The following is a 22,618-nucleotide window of genomic DNA, read 5'->3' as shown; positions in this document are numbered from 1 at the left end:
TAGTGACGAGGCTAGACAGGACTACCACATAAACCTGTACAGTTATATATATATCTACAACGGGAAAATAACAAGAACAAACATTCTAAATGGGAGGGGAACATACTTCGGGGATAGCAGATAATACAGAATTTCAAGAAAATAATAAAGAACATCAATAATTTAACTCTAACACGGATAAGGGAAATAAAAGCATAGTTCATTGTCAGTACATATCTCGTTGCAGGCGTGCAACCCGATCCCATTTCTCAATAATTAAATGTCGTGGTAGGCGTACCACCCACTCCCATTTCATCAAATCTCGTGGTAGGCATACCACCCGCTCCCATTTCATCATAACTCGTGGTAGGCGTACCACCCGCTCCCATTTCAATCAATAACTTGTGGTAGGCGTACCACCCGCTCCCATTTCAATCAATAACTTGTGGTAGGCGTACCACCCGCTCCCATTTCAATCAATAACTTGTGGTAGGCGTACCACCCGCTCCCATTTCATCATAACTCGTGGTAGGCGTACCACCCGCTCCCATTTTAATCAATAACTTGTGGTAGGCGTACCACCCGCTCCCATTCCAATCAATAACTTGTGGTAGGCGTACCACCCGCTCCCATTTCATCAATATCTTGTGGTAGGCGTACCACCCGCTCACATTTCAAGTCAACACAAAGTCACAATAAAATTTCCGGCAAGGAAACAAAGGCAATATAATAATAATTTCTCTGCAAGGGAACAACAATATCAAAACAACCATCCCGGCAAGGGAGAATCAGCTATAACCAAATCCTAGCTCAACTCTTACTCAGCTCGATTAATACCAGTACTCAAGCATAAATAAAGTCCACGAGAATAAACTAAATCTTTACTCAATATCAAGAGTCATCAATTTAAAACATCCAAAGTGTCATTTAAGAGCACAACAACTATCAATTTAAGACTCACGGTCATGCTCGACACCAACGTATAGATACTCGTCACCATGCCTATACGTCGTACTCAACAAGAAGCAAATAGCGAATAAGACTCAACTCCTAATCCCTCAAGCTAGGGTTAGACCAAACACTTACCTCGATGCATTGAACACAACTCAGGTCTCAATTATAGCTTTACCCCTTGATTCCACTGCCAATTCGCTCGTATCTAATCACAAATTACTTAATTACATCAATAAACACTAAATGAATCAACCCCAATGCATGAAAATGAGTTTTCCAAAGTTTTACCCAAAAAGTCAAAAATTGCCCCCGGGCCCACGTGGTTAAAACCTGAGGTTCGAACGAAAACCCGATTACCCATTCCCCCACGAACTCAAATATATAAATTGTTTTGAAATCGGACCTCAAATCGAGGTCCAAATCCCCAATTTTTGAAAAACTTAGGTTCTACCCAAAACACCCAATTTTCCACATGAAAATCTTTGATTTTAGGTTGAAATCATGTTAGAAGATGTTAATGATTGAAAGAAATGAGTAAAAACTAACTTACAATTGATTTGGAAGAAGACTTGTTCTTGGAAATCGCCTAAGTGTGTTTGGGTTTGAGAAAATATGAAAAATGGGGCTCAAAATCGTTTAAGTGTAAAATTGCAGGTCTCTGATATGGGAAATACGAACAGGGGTTCGCAATTGCGAACCCCGACCTCTGAAGATGTGGGAATTGCAAAACATGGTTCGCATTTGCTAACCCTTCAGAAATCCCAAACGTTCGCATTTGCGAAACAATAGTCGCATTTGCGACTTCGCATTTGCGAAGAAGAGATCGCATTTGCGATCGCAGAAGATTTAGACGGGCATCGCATTTGCGATGCATCGTTCGCATTTGCGAGCTCACATTTGCGATACTGGCTTCGCAAATGCGAAGCCTGCAGATCAGAACAAACCAGCTATTTTTCAAAGTCCAAAAATTCACTCGTGGCCTATGCAAAACTCACCCAAGCCCTTGGGGCTCCAAACCAAATATACCCACAACCACAAGAACATCCTACAGACTTATTCGTGCGATCAAATCGCCAAAATAACATCATAAACATCGAATTAAACCTCAAAATCCAAGAATTCTTTCAAACTTCATAAACCATCAATTTTTCCAATTTAGGTCCGAATCACGTCAAACGACGTTCGTTTTCAACCAAATTTCACAGGAAGGACTTAAAACATATATAAGACCTATATCGGGCACCGGAACCAAAATACGGGCCCGATACCATCGCTTTCTAATCATATTTAATTTCTAATTTTCTTAAACATTTCCAGAAAACAATTTTTCTAAAAAATTCATTTCTCGGGCTTGGGACCTCGGAATTCGATTCCGGGCATATGCCCAAGTCCCATGTTTTCCTACGGACTCTCCGGGACCATCAAATCACGGGTACGGGTCTGTTTACCCAAAACATTGACCAAGGTCAAATTTATTCATTTTAGCATCAAAACTTAGCATTTTTTTCATATAATTTTATATTTAAGCTTTCCGGCTATGCACCCGGACTGCGCACACAAATCGAGCCAAATCTAAATGAGGTATTCAAGGCCTCGGAGTCATAGAATTTAATTTAAAACAAGTGATGACCGTTTGGGTCATCACAGTCTACTAGCCCAACATGCCAATGCCAAGGTAGACAGACTGACAAAGGAACTCCCAGCCCTCATCCGGCAAGCACTGGCCCCTATCCAAGCTTTAGTAAGCGTTCTTCAGCAACAGCATAAATCCTCTGAAGATCGACTCAAGCACTTTGAAGTGCGACTTGAGAAGGTCGAGAGAGGCAAAGCTGGAGATATGCGTAAACTCCAGAAGGATGTCGTTGAGCTGAAATCAGAGCTGCACAAGATGTAGAATTTGGAGTTTGACTTGACCTCCTTTCTTCCGCAAGAATGTGAGCAGGGCACTGGCACTTCCTACATTCCGAGCTTGGACCTGGATTTCACAAATCTTATGATAGCTCCGGAAGCCCAAGGTACTGAGACTTCAAAGGTTTCGGCTTCCGTTGTACACATTGACACTCCTTTAGAGGATGGATCCGGAGAGTCCGAGGGTGAGACTAATGAGGGAGACAGTGAGGATAAGGAAACTGATGAGGAGGCATTGGTTGAGCAGACTGAAGATCAACGGGACAACAGAGGCAAACAAGTTGCAGTCTCTACAGATATACAGGATGAAGAGGAAGCAAATGTGCAGACTGCAATTGCACACTCTATTGGAGACATGGTCGCCAAGGCCAATCCATCGACCATGCAGCCATCGATGGGAGAGACTAGCAGCTCACAGGTCCCAGACCCAGCTCCACAGCAGGTGGAGCTTCCCATTATAGCGTCAGATACCACCACAAAAATCGAGGTTCCACCTGTAGCTTCCACAGTGTCAGCATCTGACCCCACAGCTGCCCTGGATGTTTCATCCCCTCCTAGCGCCTTGTGCGCACTAGGAAGTCCCTAAACTTTGCTTTTACATTCTATATGCATTGGGGACAATGCATGCTTTTTGGTTGGGGGTGGGGTAGTTAAATTTTTGTGGAAAACTTGTACATAAACTCTTTACTTTAATAGTGTATATTGGTAGATAGCAATGAATTCCCCTTGGTTTTTCTTCGCCGAGTTCTTTTTGAAGGGTGTAATAGTAAAACCATGGCGGTAGCACAATATGTTTTGACTTGTTTGGTGTTGATTGTTCTAGCTTCAAGTATCTAATGAATATTTGTTGAATAAATGGTACCCTTCAAATTTTGTATAAAAAAATGGCTACTCATTCTTGTGAACTTGAGGCTCGCCCTTTTACTTTATGCTTACCCAGAATCTCAATTATCATGTGATGAAGCTTTGAGTGTCGTGCATTCACTTGAGGGCTGAAATTATGCTGAGTCGAACAGTTCATGCGTTGTGAGTGAATGAGGATTTGTATATATAATTCTTATGCTTAACTTGTGAAGTGTAGAACTTGCTCGTTTGGTTTCGTAATGCAATGCCCAGGTTAATGATTGGGTGCTGAAATGATCTTAGGCTCTCTTTATGACTGCTAGCTCATTTTGACCAAATTGACCTTCTTGGTACATCAATTACCCTAGTTACCCCGGTTGAGCCTTCAACCTTTTATTTGGCTACCACATTACAAAACTTTACCCCTTGTGAAATAATTCCCTTTTTTTGGAACTTCCTTGAACGATTATGAATGAGGCTAAAAGCCTAAGTTGGGGGTGCCGGTATAAAATGGAAATGGGTAGGGTTGACTATTGTGTGTAGAAGAAAAAATAAAAAAGAAAAGCAACAAAAACCTCAAAGTTATATATATGAAGATACTCCAGCTCCAAAAAGAAAAACAATTGTAAATAAAAAAAAACAGAGAGATAAATGCAGTGGAGTCTTGTAAAAACTGAAGAAATACTTTGAGGTGGTTCTATGTCGGTAACCTGAGGTCAATAAGTGCTATGTAGTAAAGAAGCAAAGTGTATGTAGAGTTCAAGGAGGGTATAGCCACTAAATTCCCAAATATTCATCCAACCCGTCCCGAAGACTACGCTGCAAACCGTGAAATGTCCTTGGTGGTCTACAACCAATCATTCCTGAGATAGTAGCGAGTTAAAATAAGGGAAAGCATATGGATTGATACTTGTAGGATGTAGCTTTCGTTCTGAGTGCAAGAGTGTTCGATTGTCTCCCTTGTACATGTGTGTGAGTTCCGGATTTTCTTTGTTGTGAGCATGCATGAATTGCAAGATTTAGCAGAAGCTAGGTTCTTGAGGTAGAATACAAGTGCACACTTAGTTGTGGGTAGAATTCTATCATTTTGCTTGAGGCTCAAAGTTTACAAGTTGATTAGTCAAATTGCTAAATGATCGTTGTTTTCCACAGAGGGTGAATGAAAGAAGTTACATGCTTGTTAGCTGATAGTCAAAACCATCTACAGTCAGTGTTGTTTTGTGATATGTCGGAAATAGAAGTAGTATAGGATAGGATAATTTTGTTTTAGTTGCTTGAGGACAAGCAAGAGTCCAAGTTAGGGGTGTTGATGTGCCGTAGAATTTTGGCACTTTTGATACCAATTACATAGACTTTAGCTCGTCTTTCAAAGCATTTTTAGTTAATTCTTATGAAGTTTTTGTATTTTGTTGTGCACGAGACTTGAAGAACCAAAAATATGGAAAAGAAGTCAAGAATCCATAAAAGGTCAGAAATGCGGCAGGTCTACTACCGCAGAAGTGATGTGCGGACCGCAAACCCACCGCAACCTGAAGGAGTTCTTTTGGGCACCGAAGAGAAGATTATGCGGTCCATTATGGTATTATATAACACTTCTGCAGACCGCATAATGACCGCACAATCACAACTAGAAATTTGGCTTAACACATTTGTGATGAAGTCTGCGATCGCATAATTTCTATGCAGAGAACCGGAATGCGATGGAGAACTGGGCTACAAGACCTGCAATATGCGACACCTGTTTCAATTATGCGGACTGCATACATGGTATGAGGCCATTATGCAGTTGCAGAAAGGCTCTGTAGAGGGAATTTTATCCAATCTTGACCCCAACTTTAGTCCACTATAAATAGATTTACTAGGGTTTTTGTGGTTCATTGATTCTGAAAAAGAGACCACATTGAAGGCATTGAATAAACCATTATTTTGGAAGCTTTTTAAGAGAGGATCTTGTACCTTTGTAAGCTTTATGACTTTATTTATTGCTATATTTTTGGATTCTAGTATGAGTAGCTAGTTTTAAATATTAAGGTTGTGGAACCTAAATGGGTGTAATGTTAATGGGTTTTTTAACATTGAATATATATATATATATATATTATATATATATATATATATATATATATATATATATATATTATAAACACTCACAAAATTACATCAATATAGGGCGATGAGATCCCCTATTGATTGTTATCAATGTCTACTAAAGTTGCCCTATTATAAACATTGACTTTTCTTTCAAAAATTCCTCAGATGTCTACCCACACTGCTCTGTTAGCAAACACCGGAGGAACTGTCAAAAACTGGGTCTTGTCAAAAACTTCCTTCCTAGTTACTTCATTTGCGAAGAGGTTCGCCACTTGGTCCAGCTCCCTGTAGCTATGTCCTATGAGTGGGTTCCCCAAATACTCCATCAGATACCTGCATTCAGAAATTATGGGGTTGTGAGTTAAGTTGCCATTCTTTAACATTTCCAACACCATTTCAGAGTTAGTGTTAATCACCAGAGGTGTCAAGCCTTGATTTAGGGCTATTTTTAGCCCCGGCCATAGGGCTTGGAGCTCTACCCTAAGACTATCACTGTTTGGTAGCCCCCTCATGAAGCCTAAGATCCAGTCACCCCTGTTGTTTCTAAATACTCCCCCTATACCTCATTTCCCTGTGTTGAGGCATGCAGCCTCATCAGTGTTGAGCTTGTAAAAGCCTATATCTGGTGGGTGCCACTTTAGGTATAAGGTGTTTGTTGCCAGTATAGTCCTTAAAGTGGCTGCTACATGGTGGTATTCAACAACCTTAGCTATTGTTTGGTGAACATTAATGTGGTTCTTCCTTTTTTCAAAGACATTAGAGTTCCTGGTTAGCCAGATTGCCCAGAGGCAGAAAGGCAGTAGTTGTTTCCATTTGTTGCAGGCATTGTAGTCCACATTTTGGAGCCTATGCCATGTGTCTTCCCAGTTGTGCATACAAAATGGATTTACACCAAGGCTAGGCTGCTGAGTGCAGTTGTGTAGAAAATGCTGCCAGAATTGCTTGGTAATGGAACATTCAAAGAAGATGTAGTTTATGTCTGTCACGACACAAATCGATGAGCACACCCGGTACCTTACTCAACCGAGTACCAATGTAACGTATCTTTCGTATCATACTATCATAGGTAAATGAAATGGAAAGGCTGCTGTGAGGTAACTAGAACGAAACATAAGGGAACACTCGACATAAGACGACCCAACATGTAATACAAACTTATACATATGACACACGGGCCTATAAGGCCAAAATGATCACTCGTACACTGAACATAGGCCGACAAGGCCATAGAATCTTTCATATATATGATATATGTCTACAATCCTCTAAGAGTACATAAACGTCATAAGGCCGGGACAAGGCCCCGATTTATCAATCAATACGTGTCCAATGCATACTGACCAAATAGGCAACTCCGGAGCAAACGGACCGCACCAACACCTTCCACTGAGCTGATAGCTTACTTGGAGGGCTCTCAACCTGTCTATCGGGACCTACGAGCATGAAACACAGTGTCCCCAAGCAAAGGGACGTCAGTACAAATAATGTACCGAGTATGTAAGGAATGAAAATTAGTAAATAATAGACATGAGAGAAACATGGAGTAAAAGACTCAACATGTAAGTCTGAATAACTCTGTGAATCATTAATGTTTATAATGTCATGCATATACGTATAAATGTCATACCATGCATAGGTATATCTGTTCATAACATCATCAAGCCTCTGAGGGCATCCCATCATATCATCTCGGCCACTGCGGGCAAATCATCAATGTATACCAGCTGATCAGGTGGTGGTGCGTATATAACGCCGTAACCTTTTCCCATATCCCATATACATATAATATACATATATATACGCGTATATAGCGCCATATGGTCATGGGTCAATGTACGTGTATAAATGAATGCGATGCATGAGAAGTACGTCAATAAAATCTCTCGGAATATCATAAGACCATTATGCCTTTGAGTAATATCATGAAGTAAACTTTTTCCAACTTATGTATTTTTCTGAGACCCATGAACAGATGATAGAATAATATGACACATGGAGAATCAAGAACATAAGCATCTCTAGCATTTCTATGAATAGAATCATTTCTAAAAATTGTGCATTTGCTCGTTTTGTTTGTATCGTATGGATCATGACAAAAGAAAAAAAGGGATAGCTTTAACATACCTAAGTCGATTCTCTTGAAAATCCTTCCCACATTCGTCAAACGTGACAAAACATGTAACGGTGGATTGAAGTAGGGAAACATCCGTATGATATTCTTGAGAAAGATTGTACCGTGCTCTTTTAGAATCGCAATTCTCACGTTGCTACGTAGTCTTGTATGATTTTTGTAGCAAAATCACATTGCTAAAAAGTCTCATATGAATTTTGTTGAAGCCTTCCTTGGTATGAATTTCCCTTCTTACATTTGCTGAAGCTTTCTTTCCATATAAGCACCCCCTTAAGTGATTTAGAGAGCTATTTTATCCTAGTGGGTGTGGGGCCCACTTAGGAGATGACTTGGCCACAAAACTTCTGTAAATGAGCCACTTGTTACATGAGTTAAGACTCATTATTTGGCTTGGATCAAGGCCTCCTTGGGCTGCCACGTTGGAGGGGTTACACTTATCCAAAAATTGTAATTAATTAGCTAATCTCCCACCAAAATTCATTAATTACCCAATTATCCACATAATTAAGAAGTATCTCAACTTACTTAAAATACTACTCACTTTTAACACACTTTATGTACCCTACTATTATGGTCATGTGGTACCTTTAATGACACTAGTCCATAAATACGGTGTATTATAGTTTGGACCGTATTTTATCCCAAAATTCAAACTTCGACGAAACTCATTTTCTTCGGTTCGCTTACCCTCTCACCTTCAAAATTTACTTATCACTTATTTGAAATAGCATAATGCTTATAATCTCAAAATAATCTCATTCCCGAACTTACGTCGATCAACTTACGATGAAACTTTAACGTACGAAAATGCAGATGTAATATCTCATTTCCGAGCTTTCATCAATTTGCTTATGGTGTACTTTTACGTACGAAAATATGGGGTGTAACATCATTCCCCCCTTCGGAACATTCTTCCTCGAATGTTGAGTGATGCACTTATCATTATCATAACCTATAGTTCTTGCGAATACTTTAGTGCTCTTCTTTCCATCTAGGCAACTATTCTGTGAATAAATCCAAAGGCTAGGGCATTCCCCTCTTTAGGCCCCTTTCTCACACCATGACTTGTAGTTGGAATTCTCAATCTCGTAACTGTTGCTACCTTTGATCATGCAGCCTGTACGACTCTAACCTTGTAAGTGCGCCTATGCGACTCTTCTCTCCTTTTTCCTCTAGCTTTCAGCCAATCTCTAGGCCTCACTTTGTAAACATATACAGGGCTTGATAAGATGTCCCTCCGGGCATCTATGGGTATACTGAAGTTCTTCGCTCGGTACTTTGTTGAACTTACGAATATTGCTATATCTTATTTCATAGACCCGGTTATCTATCCGTATGACTTTACTGCATCTAGGTAGGTCATACTATACCATAACTCTTACTTCGATTTATTGTTACTGAGCCTGCTACCAAACTCCAGGTTACTCTCGTTGCTTATCATGTATATATAAATCTAAGTCCTTTAATGCTTCCTCGTTACTGTTTATCTTAAGAATGACAACCTGATCTCATCTCATACTGTTGAACTTTTATCCATCTATTGTTGATTCACCTTAATGTTGATCCATCATCTACCACTAATAACTTGACCTCTTATGTAACACTACCACTAGGGCTCACGTCTCATCGGGGACATCTGGAGTAATTAGATTGATCCACCTAGGGGGTGATACTATACTTCCATAACCGTACTTTATAGCATCCCAATGTGATTCACCTTATGTGGGTATTTTAATCCTGTACAATTTATGAAATCCCCTTTCTTTCTTTTTTCTTTTTTTTTTCCTTCAAATCCTTACTCAATCGAAGGACCAAACGTCATCCTTTATCTATCACAATTACACTATTATTCTACTACCAGGGTAGCGTTCCATCTCTTCTAAATGTTACTAGTCTTAGACTCCTTCGAGTTCATTCAAGCTATACTGAGCTTTCTATAACTTAGACAAATTGTTAGCTCTCTTGTTTTCATGGGCTTAATCCCGAGGACTTATCTATTTTTCATCATCTTCTCACTTGTCTTTTATTATCCCTACTCCTGTCTTCTTAAAACCTTGTCACTCTACATACTTTAGTTTGTGACCTACACATATCTATTTATATTACTTGTAACCTTCCTTCAACTTGCTTGCACCATAGATTTCCTTATATTATTCTGGAACATCAAGCGAGACATCACATCGTCTCTAACTCTCCTTTACTTTCTTAGCTAGACCTCTCGATACTTAGAAACCATAGGTTGGAAAATATGCCACTGACGATGCTGCTATCGTTCCTGGATACTGAATCCCCATGCTTCTAGCCTTCTATCCGCAGTATGGACTATTCATAACCTTCTGCATTTGAGTATCTCGTACGTTGTTCACCTTTACCTTACTTATCTTAAAATATTGCCTCACATTCTTCTATTTCTTTCATGACCTCCTTTTCACATAGGTATAATTCACATCCACAACTCGAAGCTCTATTATAACACTTGTACCTCTGGTGCATACACAATCCGGTGAGAGCTTCATACTGACTTCTTATAAGGCTGGTACTCTTCCAACTAGCTTTATTGTAGAGCCGTCATAGAATATGGCCGTTGTACTATCTCTCTTGTACCTCTGATATTAAGAGTGATCTTACAATGTTCTCAATCATGATTTCTATAATTTTCTAGGTCCAATAATCAGACTCCTGATTTACTTGGTTGATATAACTCTTTAGTTTCCTCTTCCTTCTGATCAGCCTTTATGTAGGCTTAAGCTATTCTTCGATCTGTGGCTCCTGGTATTAGTTATTACTTTATCCTTTCATGGGCGCTATGGAATATCCATGATACAATCTTCGAACAATTCAATTATTTGTCTATGACCTGGAATCAATTCTTTCTTCTACTTATACCGGAGTCTTCTACGGTTGTATGATTGTCAACATATAAGCTGCATTGATAATACTTCGAAATCTTAAGTGCGTTCATAACGTAACTAACTCTGATTCATTGATCGAATAATTCCTTTCGTTCCTTCTCAACTTTCTTTAAACGTAAACTATTACCTTTCCTGGTATTTTTGCCCCCTTCTTGCGTGCATACGTAGCTTATCTTAGTTCCCACGTATGCCAGAATTTTTGTGCAGCTCATATGATCTCGAGTATTACTTTTCATTTTACTTCCCGTTCATTAGCCACGGTAGGTGCCACTTTCTTTTAGAGTGCTTACAATGTTGTTGTAAGACTATTGTTGCACGACCATTTCCTCTTTAAGTCACTGTGCTTAGGTTGAAGCCTTCTTCCTTATTTCCTTATCTAGTCTTTCGTTGTAGTACTTAGGGAGACCTTCTGGCTCTTGCAAAGTAACAAGCTTGTTATATCGTTTACCCGATAGAATTTTTGATGTTCGTACTCACCTATAATTGTCCTTAGTTACTTACCTCCACACTCATGTGCTCGTACGGCTGCTTCTGAACTGAAGTTTTGATTGTCTTCCCAGTGGGACTCTCTTTTATTTCCATAACACTCATACAGTATCTTTAACTACTCCAACTCCTATCTGAATATTTCTCAAGGTCACGATGTCATATCTGTAAGACTGAATTCCCCATGTTGGGGTTCACTATGTTTATCTTGCACGATCTGTTGATTTGCCTGTACCTTCTTGTCTAGTCATAACTAGGCTCTTCCTCAATCAAGTACTAACTACTCATTGGTCCATTCTCATATCAATATTCCACGTAATCTTTCTTTGGTCATTTCCTTTGTCTTAACTTACGTCCCGCACGCTCCTTATCTATCAATAACATCTCGGGTAGAAACCCTTACTTTCTCTCCTTGACGTCGTGATTGCATAATGTTCTGCAATCGTAGCATACCAGTAGGATTTGAGTAAGTGCAATCTCATCCCTTTCTTATTTTTATCGTATTCTTCCTTTACCACTCCATAGTTACTAGAACCACTTAACTCTGACTTAATGCCACATCACTCCATATTCCCCCATTAGGGGAGTACTAAGATTTAGTGCTACGACGATCTACCTATAGATGTTTTACCTCTTCATATTTGGCGTCTTTTCACATCATCGATGACCCTTACTCGCCTTGCGGTAATCCTTCTGTACCATGGATAACGAAATTCCTTACTCGCGAGGGTGACACCTAGTGTAATTGGCACACATAGCCCCTTAAGCTTAACTTTGCTCACATTGCTTACCTTAGGGAAGCGTCTTCCTGAATGACTTTTAAAGGGTATTCTTCTGTCGTCCATTCTATTATCGCCGGAACGCAATCTCTGAAATTCTGGTGATGCCGACTATTATCAAATCACTCAGTCCCTAATTCATGTTTAGTTTATCTTGTTCACCAATCCATACTGATTTCTATTACTCTGGGGTCTAACTTTTCCTTCTGGTAATCACGTTAGAGTCACAAACTTATTTCTCGAAATGAGGATGTGACTTTATGACCTATACTCTTTTGTTGCCTCAAGGCCTGTTACTCTCGTATTTTCCTTGTCTATAGACTCCGTAATATTGTCACTTTTTTTATCTACCGTTGCCATCTATGTATCACATCTTACTCATAGTGCTTCATTATCTCTCTTCTTATTTCCCTGCTATTATTTCTGTCTTTCACCTTATTCTGAAAACTTTAACAAGACATTCTTTTGCTTTTAGCTCCCCCTTTGCTCCATCTACTAGCTCTTCGGGTTGCCTAATATTCTCTCTCTACAAGGGATGGGAACCACACTAAGGTAATATTTATCCCTTTCAGGCTTCCAGTGCCTATCTTTGTAGTACTCATATCTAGCTGCACTATTTTAGAGTGCACCTTCCGGGTGTCTCACAAGGAGATCTATTAGCATATTTTCAATATCCTTTGGAGATGTCAACTAATCTCAAACAATACATCCACCATTTTGGGTTACTCTAACCCCAGCTGGATCCTGATATCTGTCCTTTTCTTATACTACTTCTGTTAGCTCCCATAGGGCATAACTGAGATCGGTGTGGCCAATTGTACATACCTCTATAACTCTTGAAGGTAACTCAAAAGGTTTATATTCCTCTGCCTAAATTGTAAATACTGATAATCTTTATGAACTGGGTGCTTTGTACCCTTCTTCACCTTGCTTTTTTTACTTACTGAAACTTGTATCTAGCTTCTGAATCTCTCATTGTTTTTCACCATACGGGTGGATAGATATTCTTGCCTTAAGACTCCTTATCAAGAAGCTTACACATTTTAGTACACACATGATCTGCTGACGACCTCACATTTATTCATCATAAGCATGATGCAAAATCGAGTTCCTCTAACTCAACTCTTCCACCACCATATTCAATCTCTTACCAAATGTCATTCTAGATGTAGGCGTCATCGTATAATGAATAAGATAGAGTCTACGAAATTGAGTTCTTACAACTGAGCTCTACCACACGATCTAGAGTAAGAAGAAAGAGTGACAGTCCTAAATGCCCTGTAGACTCCTACTGATACCACTTCTGTCACGACCCAAACCGATGAGCCGTGACGGGCACCCGGTACCTTACTCAACCGAGTACCAACGTAACGTATCTTTCGTATCATACTATCATAGGTAAATGAAATGGAAAGGCTGCTGTGAGGTAACTAGAACGAAACATGAGGGAACACTCAACATAAAATGACCCAACATGTAATACAAACTTATACATATGACATACTGGCCTATAAGGCCAAAATGATCACTCGTACACTGAATATAGGCCGACAAGGCCATACAATCTTTCATATACATGACATATGTCTACAAGCCTCTAAGAGTACAAAAACGTCATAAGGTCGGGACAGGGCCCCGACTTACCAATCAATACGTGTCCAATGCATACTGACCAAATAGGCAACTCCGGAGCAAATGGAGCGCACCAACACCTTCTGCTGAGCTGATAGCTTACTTGGAGGGCTCTCAACCTGTCTATCAGGACCTGCGAGCATAAAATGCAGCATCCCCAGACAAAGGGACGTCAGTATAAATAATGTACCGAGTATGTAAGGAATGAAAATCAGTAAATAATAGACATGAGAGAAACATGGAGTAAAAGACTCAACATGTAAGTCTGAATAACTCTGTGAATCATTAATGTTTATAATTTCATGCATATACTTATAAATGTCATACCATGCATAGGTATATGTGTTCATGACATCATCAAGCCTCTGAGGGTATCCCATCATATCATCTCGGCCACTGCGGGCAAACCATCAACACATACTCGCTGATCAGGTAGTGATGGTATATAACGTCGTAACCTTTTCCCATATTCCATATACATATAATATACATATATACGCGTATATAACACCATCTGGTCAGGGGTCAATGTACGTGTATAAATGAATGCAATGCATGAGAAGTACGTCAATAAAATCTCTCGGAATATCATAAAGACCATTATGCCTTTGAGTAATATCATGAAGTAAACTTTTTTCCAACTTACGTATTTTTCTGAGACCCGTGAACAGATGATAAAATAATAGGACACATGGGGAATCAAGAACATAAGCATCTCTAGCATTTCTATGAATAGAGTCATTTCTGGAAGTTGTGCATTTGCTCGTTTTGTTTATATCGTATGGATCATGACAAAAGAAAAGAAGGGATGGCCTTAATATACCTGAGTCGATTCTCTTGAAAATCCTTCCCACATTCGTCAAACGTGCCAAAACATGTAACGGCGGATCGAAGTAGGGAAACATCTGTATGATATTCTTGAGAAAGATTTTACCGTGCTCTTTTAGTATCGCAATTCTCACGTTGCTACGTAGTCTTGTATGATTTTTGTAGCAAAATCACGTTGCTAACATCTAAGAAGTCTCATATGAATTTTGTTGAAGCCTTCCTTGGTATGAATTTCCCTTCTTACATTTGCTGAAGCTTTCTTTCCATATAAGCACCTCCCTTAAGTGATTTAGAGAGCTATTTATCCTAGTGGGTGTGGGACCCACTTAGGAGATGACTTGGCCACAAAACTTCTCTAAATGAGCCACTTATTACATGAGTTAAGACTCATTGTTTGGCTTGGATAGGCCTCCTTGGGCTGCCACGTTGGAGGGGTTATACTTATCCAAAAATTGTAATTAAATAGCTAATCTCCCACTAAAAATCATCAATTACCCAATTATCCATATAATTAAGAAGTATCTCAACTTACTTAAACTACTACTCACTTTTAACACACTTTATGTACCCTACTATCATGGTCTTGTGGTACCTTGTATGGCGCTAGTCCATAAATACGGTGTATTATAGCTTGGACCGTATTTTATTCCAAAATGTCAAACTTTGACGAATTTCATTTTCTTCGATTTGCTTACCCTCTCACCTTCACGTATTTACTTATCACTTGTTTGGAATAGCATAATGATTATAATCTCAAAATAATCTCATTCCCGAACTTACGTCCATCAACTTACGGTGAAACTTTAACGTACAAAAATACAAGATGTAATATCTCATTTCCGAGCTTTCATCAATTTGCTTATGGCGTACTTTTACGTACGAAAACATGGGGTGTAACAATGTCTTATATTGCATGATCACAGAAGTAGCAATTAGGGGTAATTCTCAGGCCAATGTGGTGTAAGTGATTCCCTGTAGGCAGCCTGTTTTGTCTCATGAGACATATGAAGAACTTGATTTTATTAAGGGTCCTTAGTTTCCAAATCCAACTGAAGTGGTCTTTATTAGAATTGTCATTATGCATAAGTGCATCAAGATAGGAGTAGACTGATTTGGTACTAAACGTGCCATTGGGGTTAAGGTTCCATATTAGTTTTTCCTCAACAGAGGTGGGGGTGTGGATGAAAGTGTTTTTTATTATCAATGTGGTATCAAGTTGGATTGGGTAGGGAAGGCAGCTGAAATCCCAAACCCCATTGGAGAACACCTCATTAATCCTGGTGTTCATGTCTCTATGGTTCCATGGACCATCAAGGATTGTATCCAAAGGTTGCATTTTGGGCATCCATGAGTCAGTGAGAAATCTAACCCTATCCCCTTTGTGAACCACCCATCTAGTGCAATTAGTGCAAATCTTCCATCCCTCCTGGATATTTTTTCAGGTTCTAGTTTTAGGCTTAACCCTACTCCCTCTTCCATTGCAGTGCTTGACCATGAGCATACTGGCCCAGATGGAGGTATTGTTGTTGTAGAGTCTCCAAGCAAGACTGGTGTGGCATGTTTTGTTCTTTATGTGGGACTGTTGGAGACCCAACCCTCCCTTGTTCTTTTGTTTGGTGATAGTGGCCCACTTGACCATGTGTAACTTTCTTTTCATAGGAGTTGTACCCCAAATGAAATTCCTTTGGATTTTGTCAATTTGGTTGGTTATTTGGAAGGGTAGCTGGATGTATTGCATGACATGGTTTGGGATGCTACTAAGGCATGACTTAGCCAGAGTGGTTCGACTAGCCATGTTCAGGAACTTTGTTCTCCATCCTGTCATTCTACTATTAAGGTTATCTATGATGAATTGAAAGTCACTATTCCTAGGCCTTTTAGTGAAGATCCTAAGGTATTTCCCAAAGTCCTTAGCACCTTTGATACCTAGAATGACACTGCATGAAGTGGGACACTCTACTTGGCAATTAGAGGAAAAGATCACTTTGGATTTCTGGAGGTTGACTTTCTGCCCAGATGCAACATTGAAGTTTCCCAAAATGGCTAAGATTGACTCACAGTTACTTTTATTGGCTCTCGCAAACATAGTGATGTCAGCAAAAAAGAATAGGTAGGAGATTCTAGGCCCTCCGCTGCTGATACTGATAGGACACAATCTTTCTCAGATACAGCATTGTCAATGTCCCTGGAAAGCCTTTCCATGCATATGATGAACAGGTAGGGTGACATAGGATCCTCCTGCCTAATGCCTCTGTTGGGTTTGAAGTACTTAGTCTGGGTTCCATTGACTAGGATGGAGATGGAGCTTGTAGTGAGACAAGACATGATGAGGGTGGTAAGCTTAATGGGGAAGTTGAAGAAGAGAAGGGATTCTCTGATGAATGACTGTTCTAACCTATCAAAAGCCTTCTCTAAGTCTACTTTCAGGATCATGTTGGCATTCTTGACTTTCATGTTTTGGAAGTGGGTAATATACTCTTGGACCATAATGGCATTGTCAGCGGTTCTTCAATTGGCTAGAAAGCTGGCTTGAGTAGGGCCGATGATGTTTTGGAACAATGGTTTGATTCTGTTGACAATGATCTTACTGATCAACTTATACAGTGTGTTGCACAGATTGCTCTGAAGTTTTTCAACATTGTCGCATTAGGGCATTTAGGGATGAGGCAGAGGATGGTTTGGTTTATTTCAGGAGAGACCAAACTTTTGGAAAAGACAGTGTTGTAGAATTGGATAACACTATTTGAGACTATGTGCCAATACTTCTGATAGAAGAAGGGGTGGAGGCCATCAGGCCCAGGTGCCTTCATGGCCTTGAAGGAGAACAGGGCACACTTGATCTCAGAGAGCGTAAGGGTGGAGTCAATAGTGTCCTGCTCCTTGGTATTTAGTACATTAGTACTATCAGTGAGTGGATCCTGTTCAGCAATGAGTTGTGTTGTTCAGTGATATAGATCTTAGTGGAGTAGTTGAGGATTGTGTCTTTAATATCTTGGGGATTCTGAATGTTGTTCCCACCTCATCCTTGAGGGACATGATCCCGTTCCTCCTTCTTCTGTTAAGAGTGGATATATGGAAGAATTTTGTGTTATCATCATCCTCACTCAACCAGCTAATTCTGGATTTGAGCTTCCAGAAGCCTTCTTCACTCTTTAGAATGACAGAGAAGTCAAATTAGATCTTGGCTTCCAGCTCCTAAAGGAAGGTGCTAAAGGGATAGCATTGGACTTCTGGATACCAGAAAGTCTAGCAAGGATATGCCTTTTCCTATGGAAGATGTTGCCAAAGACATGCTTATTCCAGTCAGTTACTCTGTTGGTAAAGACAGAAGTAGCTTCCATAATATCAGTCCTAGCATCAAAACTGTCCTCCACAAGAGGGAGGAAGTCAGGGTGACTGCACCACATAGATTCAAACTTAAAGGGTTTGTTTGCCCTGTTGTGATTCTGCTGGGATAGGCTTAAAAGAAGAGGACAATGATCTGAGTGAGTCCTAGGAAGGTGTGTAACAGTTGATTCAGGGAATTCCTCAATCCAAGCATCGGTTGCAAAGCACCTATCGAGTCTTTCTAGGATTAGGTCTTGCTTATTGGAGTATCTCTTATTACACCAAGTATATTTAGAGCCTTTAAACACTAGGTCAACTAATTTGCAACTGTTTAAGCATTCCCAAAATCTATTGCTTCTATTAGTGTTCAAGCTATTCCCCCCAAACTTATCCCTGGCTTTTAGGAGTTCATTGAAATCTCCTCCAACAAGCCAACTACCCCCATACACAGAAGCCAGATCCTCTAATGTATTCCAGAGCATATTTCTATTATTGACACAGTTACTAGCATATTGTAGAAAAAAGCCATTTAGTGACGGAGAGGATTACCTTGACCATGACATGCACTCCCTGTGGATTAGTAGCTACTTCCACTAGCTTAAGCAGATCATCCTTCCACATCAGAACAATCCCCCCAGATTTCCCAACAGCAGGGGATTGGAATTGGGAATCAAAATTGAGCTCAGCAGTTAGTTGTTTGTGGTCTGCCATTCTGGTCTCCAGTAAGACCAGCATGGCAGGGTTATAGAGCTTCACCATAAATGAGCAGTGCCTACGGAACTCTGCACTGTTGGCCCCCCTGGCATTCCATATTATGAAGTTCACTAAGAGGGGGTTTTTGGTTGGAGCTTTCCTTTTGATACCCTTCCCCTTGCCCAATGGGGCTGGGTTAATGGTGCCCACCAGAGGGACCAGAGACACTGTTGAGTTTTTTGAGTTTGGAAATGAGGGTAGTCGGAGATCTAGTTTGCAGCTTAGGAGTTTTTTGGGGCACAGAGCAATAAGCATTTCTCCTGACTGCTCTTTGAACTCTATCTCCAGGGGTTCCTGCATGAGGAAGGCCTTTGTCTTCGGAATCCCTAATTTTTCTAGCATGTTCTCCAGGTCCACATTGGACTTTCGGAGATAGTCCAATGCCACGGTGGTGCCCCTGCTCAGAAGATCGATGGGAGAGAGTGGTTGTGGTGGTGGCGGCTGGGGGACTTGGACTATTGGTGGCCAGAGTTAGAATGACAGAGATGGGAGTGGAGCCCCCAAATTCATGAGTGGAAAGAAGGGCATGGTCTGGCAAAGCTGGCCCATAAGTGTGTTGAGTTCCTCTATGGAAAGGGGTTGTTGCTGCCTCATATACTGGGCTTGGAGTAGAGTGGACATCCATAACTGGTGTCCAAAGTTTGCTAGACCTTGATAGAGAAGTTGTGTGGCTAGTCGAGCTAGGTACTTGGGATTTTGGATGTTTATCTCCATTGGGACCGACCAACCATCATTTGGAGGTTCTGGGTGTGTCCTTGGAGCGCCATCTCCAACCATGACTCCGGCATGAGCTTTGGAGGCGTTGGAGTGGTGGAGATGGTTAATGGGGTTGTGGTTTGTGTTGCGAAGGAAGGTTGTTATTTTCCATCAGAGAGAATAGAGTGATTGGGGCTTGTGGTGTGACTAGGGGTGAATGAAGGAGTGGAGGAGAGAGACGCATTATAGTCCATCTCCTCTTTGGGTTTCGTGCGAGACGATTTGCCTTCTGCAAATAATCTTGAGGGATTTAAAGGGGGTGTCACCTCAAGGCTAGTATTGGTTCTTGGGTTTGTAACATGTAATTGATACCTTCACTGGAAGAGGCAATGTCAGGGGAGAGAAGAGAGCGTGTAGTGCGTTGTGCAGGTGCAGGCGTGTTAGAGTGGCTTTTCGTGAGTGAGTGGGTCAAATTAGGATGAGATTGTGCTGATATCGGGTATTTTTCCAAAGAAGAGATACTCTTTAAATGTGTCAGAGTACCCGATTTGGGATCCCATATTCGTATACTGGATTTGGATTTTTGGGAATAGAGATATTCCCTAAAGTGGCATCTTTTGTGTTTGTGACTGCTTCGTGCAGATGCCTTTCCAGCCCAGTCCGCTTTGTATGCGGGGCTTCACTTGTTTTGATAAGGCTCCCTTGTGAAGATGGGCCTTTATCGGAGTTGTGCCTTAAAGACATAGAGTCTTGTTGGATCTCCGTAGCCCAACCCATAGGGGCCAGATTTTCCCCTAGATTCAGATGTTCGTTAGTTTAGGGCTGCTCCGATGATGCTCTGACTGGCCTTGGCAAGTGGTTTCCTCTGTGGGTTCCTTTTTTGTTCTGCCTGAATGGAACCGTTTGCCATAGAGAGTCTTCGGCATGAGTTGTGCCTGTAGTTGTGGATGTAGGATTTGGATTAGTTGGGCTGTTGGCATCATTGATTTTGGGCGTGAATGGACATCGGCGAAGTGTGTGGCCAATTCTCCCACATCTTTTGCAGAGAATCCCCTCCCCCTCATATAGGATGGGTTGGTTGTGGGTTCCGATGGTGACCGCGGTAGTGACTGGAATGTCTAATGGAACTTGGACACAAATCTTAGCGTATTTCCCCCTAAGGATGGAGGAGGTAAATGTATCTATCTTCAGCAGTTTGCCCACCCTATTACCCACTTGCTCGAGAATCACTATGTCATAGAACTTTGTTGGGAGCTGTAGGAGCCTGATCTAAATTGTTGTAATAGCAAGTTTGGATTCAGCTTGGATAAAGTTTGGTTCCCATTTTCGTATAGAAAGGAAGAGGCCCGCGACAAACCAGGGTCCCTCAGCCAGTACTTTGTTCATGCTAGCCTCTAAGTTGAATTTGACGATGAAGAAATCATAACCCAGGTCGATTAGCGTTAGGGGTTCAATGCGCTTCCAAAGATGTGCGAGCTTTACTTGCAGAAGCTGATGGGGAATTTTCTTCCCAAATAGTTTTACTATTAGGGAGTATCTCCATGATAGATATAGTCTGTTCTTATCTTCCTTTGACGAAGGGATGGGGATATTCCCCGCATTTTGTTCGATCATGGGAGGGGAGTGGGTTAGATCATATAAAGTGGTGGACATCAAATTCTTTTCAAGTAGGATCTCTTTGAAAGAGTTTTTTTTAGGGGTGTCTTCCTCCATCTCAAATTGGAAGGCGCTTGTAGGGGGATCCGGTGGTTCCGATGGTAGCGAACTACCGATTACAAGTGCCTCGATGGGCTATAGTTATGCCTCTTAGGAAGTTGTCATTACCTAAGGCAGCCAACTTACAACACATAATATTCGAAACTTTCCTTACATAAACAAAACCTTCCTGATCTTTGTGATAGGCATATATCACTGATTCAGGAGGTAAAACAAAAGTACATAATTTATTATAACTAGGCTGCATAAGAGCTTCCCTTGCCAAAAGATGTGCCGCACTGTTTCCTTTACGAAAGTTAAGCTTCACCACAATTTCCCTCATTTGCAATGCTTTCTCCATTAACCACCTGCAGTCATAGATTAAATCATTGTAAATTGGATAATCATCATGCAGAAGTCTTATAATCTCCGTGGAGTCCATCTCCGCTTCGATTGGGAATATTTTTTCCTTGACAATGAGTTGAAATGCCCGCTGCAATGCTTGTAATTCTACTTGAATTGGCGCTTCTGCATGTGTTTTCTTGTGGTATCCCATTTTTCACAGGCCCTTGCTTCTTCATATGGCTCCGCTTATTCTTCCTTGTAGGCTATCGCTTTTAAAAGCACCATCAATATTGACTTTGTACCAACCCTTTGGAGGAGCCTGCCAGTTGATGCTAATGTTCTTTTTTAAGTTATTAGTAGTAGGACTAGAAGTAAATAGTTTATATTCGACAGCTTGGTCAATAATCCTTTTTATATTAATAAGGTTATTGGTATTGTTTTGGTTATTGTGGTTTCTATTGTTCCATATATCCTACAAGGCGAATGGAAATATATCTTCCCATGTGACGTACTTATTTTTTATATTGATATCGGCATTCTTAAGCCTGTCAACCTAGTGTGTTGTAGCTGTCTAAAGATTAATTTTGTTAGGGCATTTTTTATATTGATATCGGCATTCTTAAGCCTGTCAACCTAGTGTGTTGTAGCTGTCTGAAGATTTATTTGTGTTCTTGCATATTGGGCAATTAGGATCAATATTAACACCAATTTTACTAAGGTAAGCCCTACTTGGAAGTCTGTTGTGGTAGAATTTCCACATAAAGAACTTAATTTTGTTAGGGCATTTTAAGTCCCATATCCAACTGAAGTTTTTGTTAGGAGAAACTTGATCATCAGTTAACTTGTAGCAAGAATTTATAGAAAACACGCTACTAGGATTTATACTCCATAGGAGATTATTGGGAGATCTAACATGCTTGTTAGGAGTTAGGGCATTAATGTTAGTGATAATGTTTTGAGGGAGTTCAAACGAGATTTTCCTCAGGTCCCAAGATCTTTATCACAGATATCTTTAATTCTTAAACTGCTATCACGACCCCAAAACCGACCCGGTCGTGATGGCGCCTATCGTGAAACTAGGCCAGCCGACACATTTCCAAAATAGTTCAACATTTCATTTAAAACATAAATAATACCATTTTCAGCTGAAATTCCATAAAAGATATAAAGTCAAACCAAACAAAAGCGGAAAATACAAGTCCGACCTCGGGTGTCACTAAGTCATGAGCAATACTACATTTGTTCCAAAACACAACTAG

This window comes from Nicotiana attenuata, chromosome 2 (genome assembly GCF_001879085.1).
Source record: "Nicotiana attenuata strain UT chromosome 2, NIATTr2, whole genome shotgun sequence".
NCBI classification, from domain to species: domain Eukaryota; kingdom Viridiplantae; phylum Streptophyta; class Magnoliopsida; order Solanales; family Solanaceae; genus Nicotiana; species Nicotiana attenuata.
The sequence above is the reverse complement of the archived record's forward strand: the minus strand, read 5'-3'. Positions refer to the sequence as shown.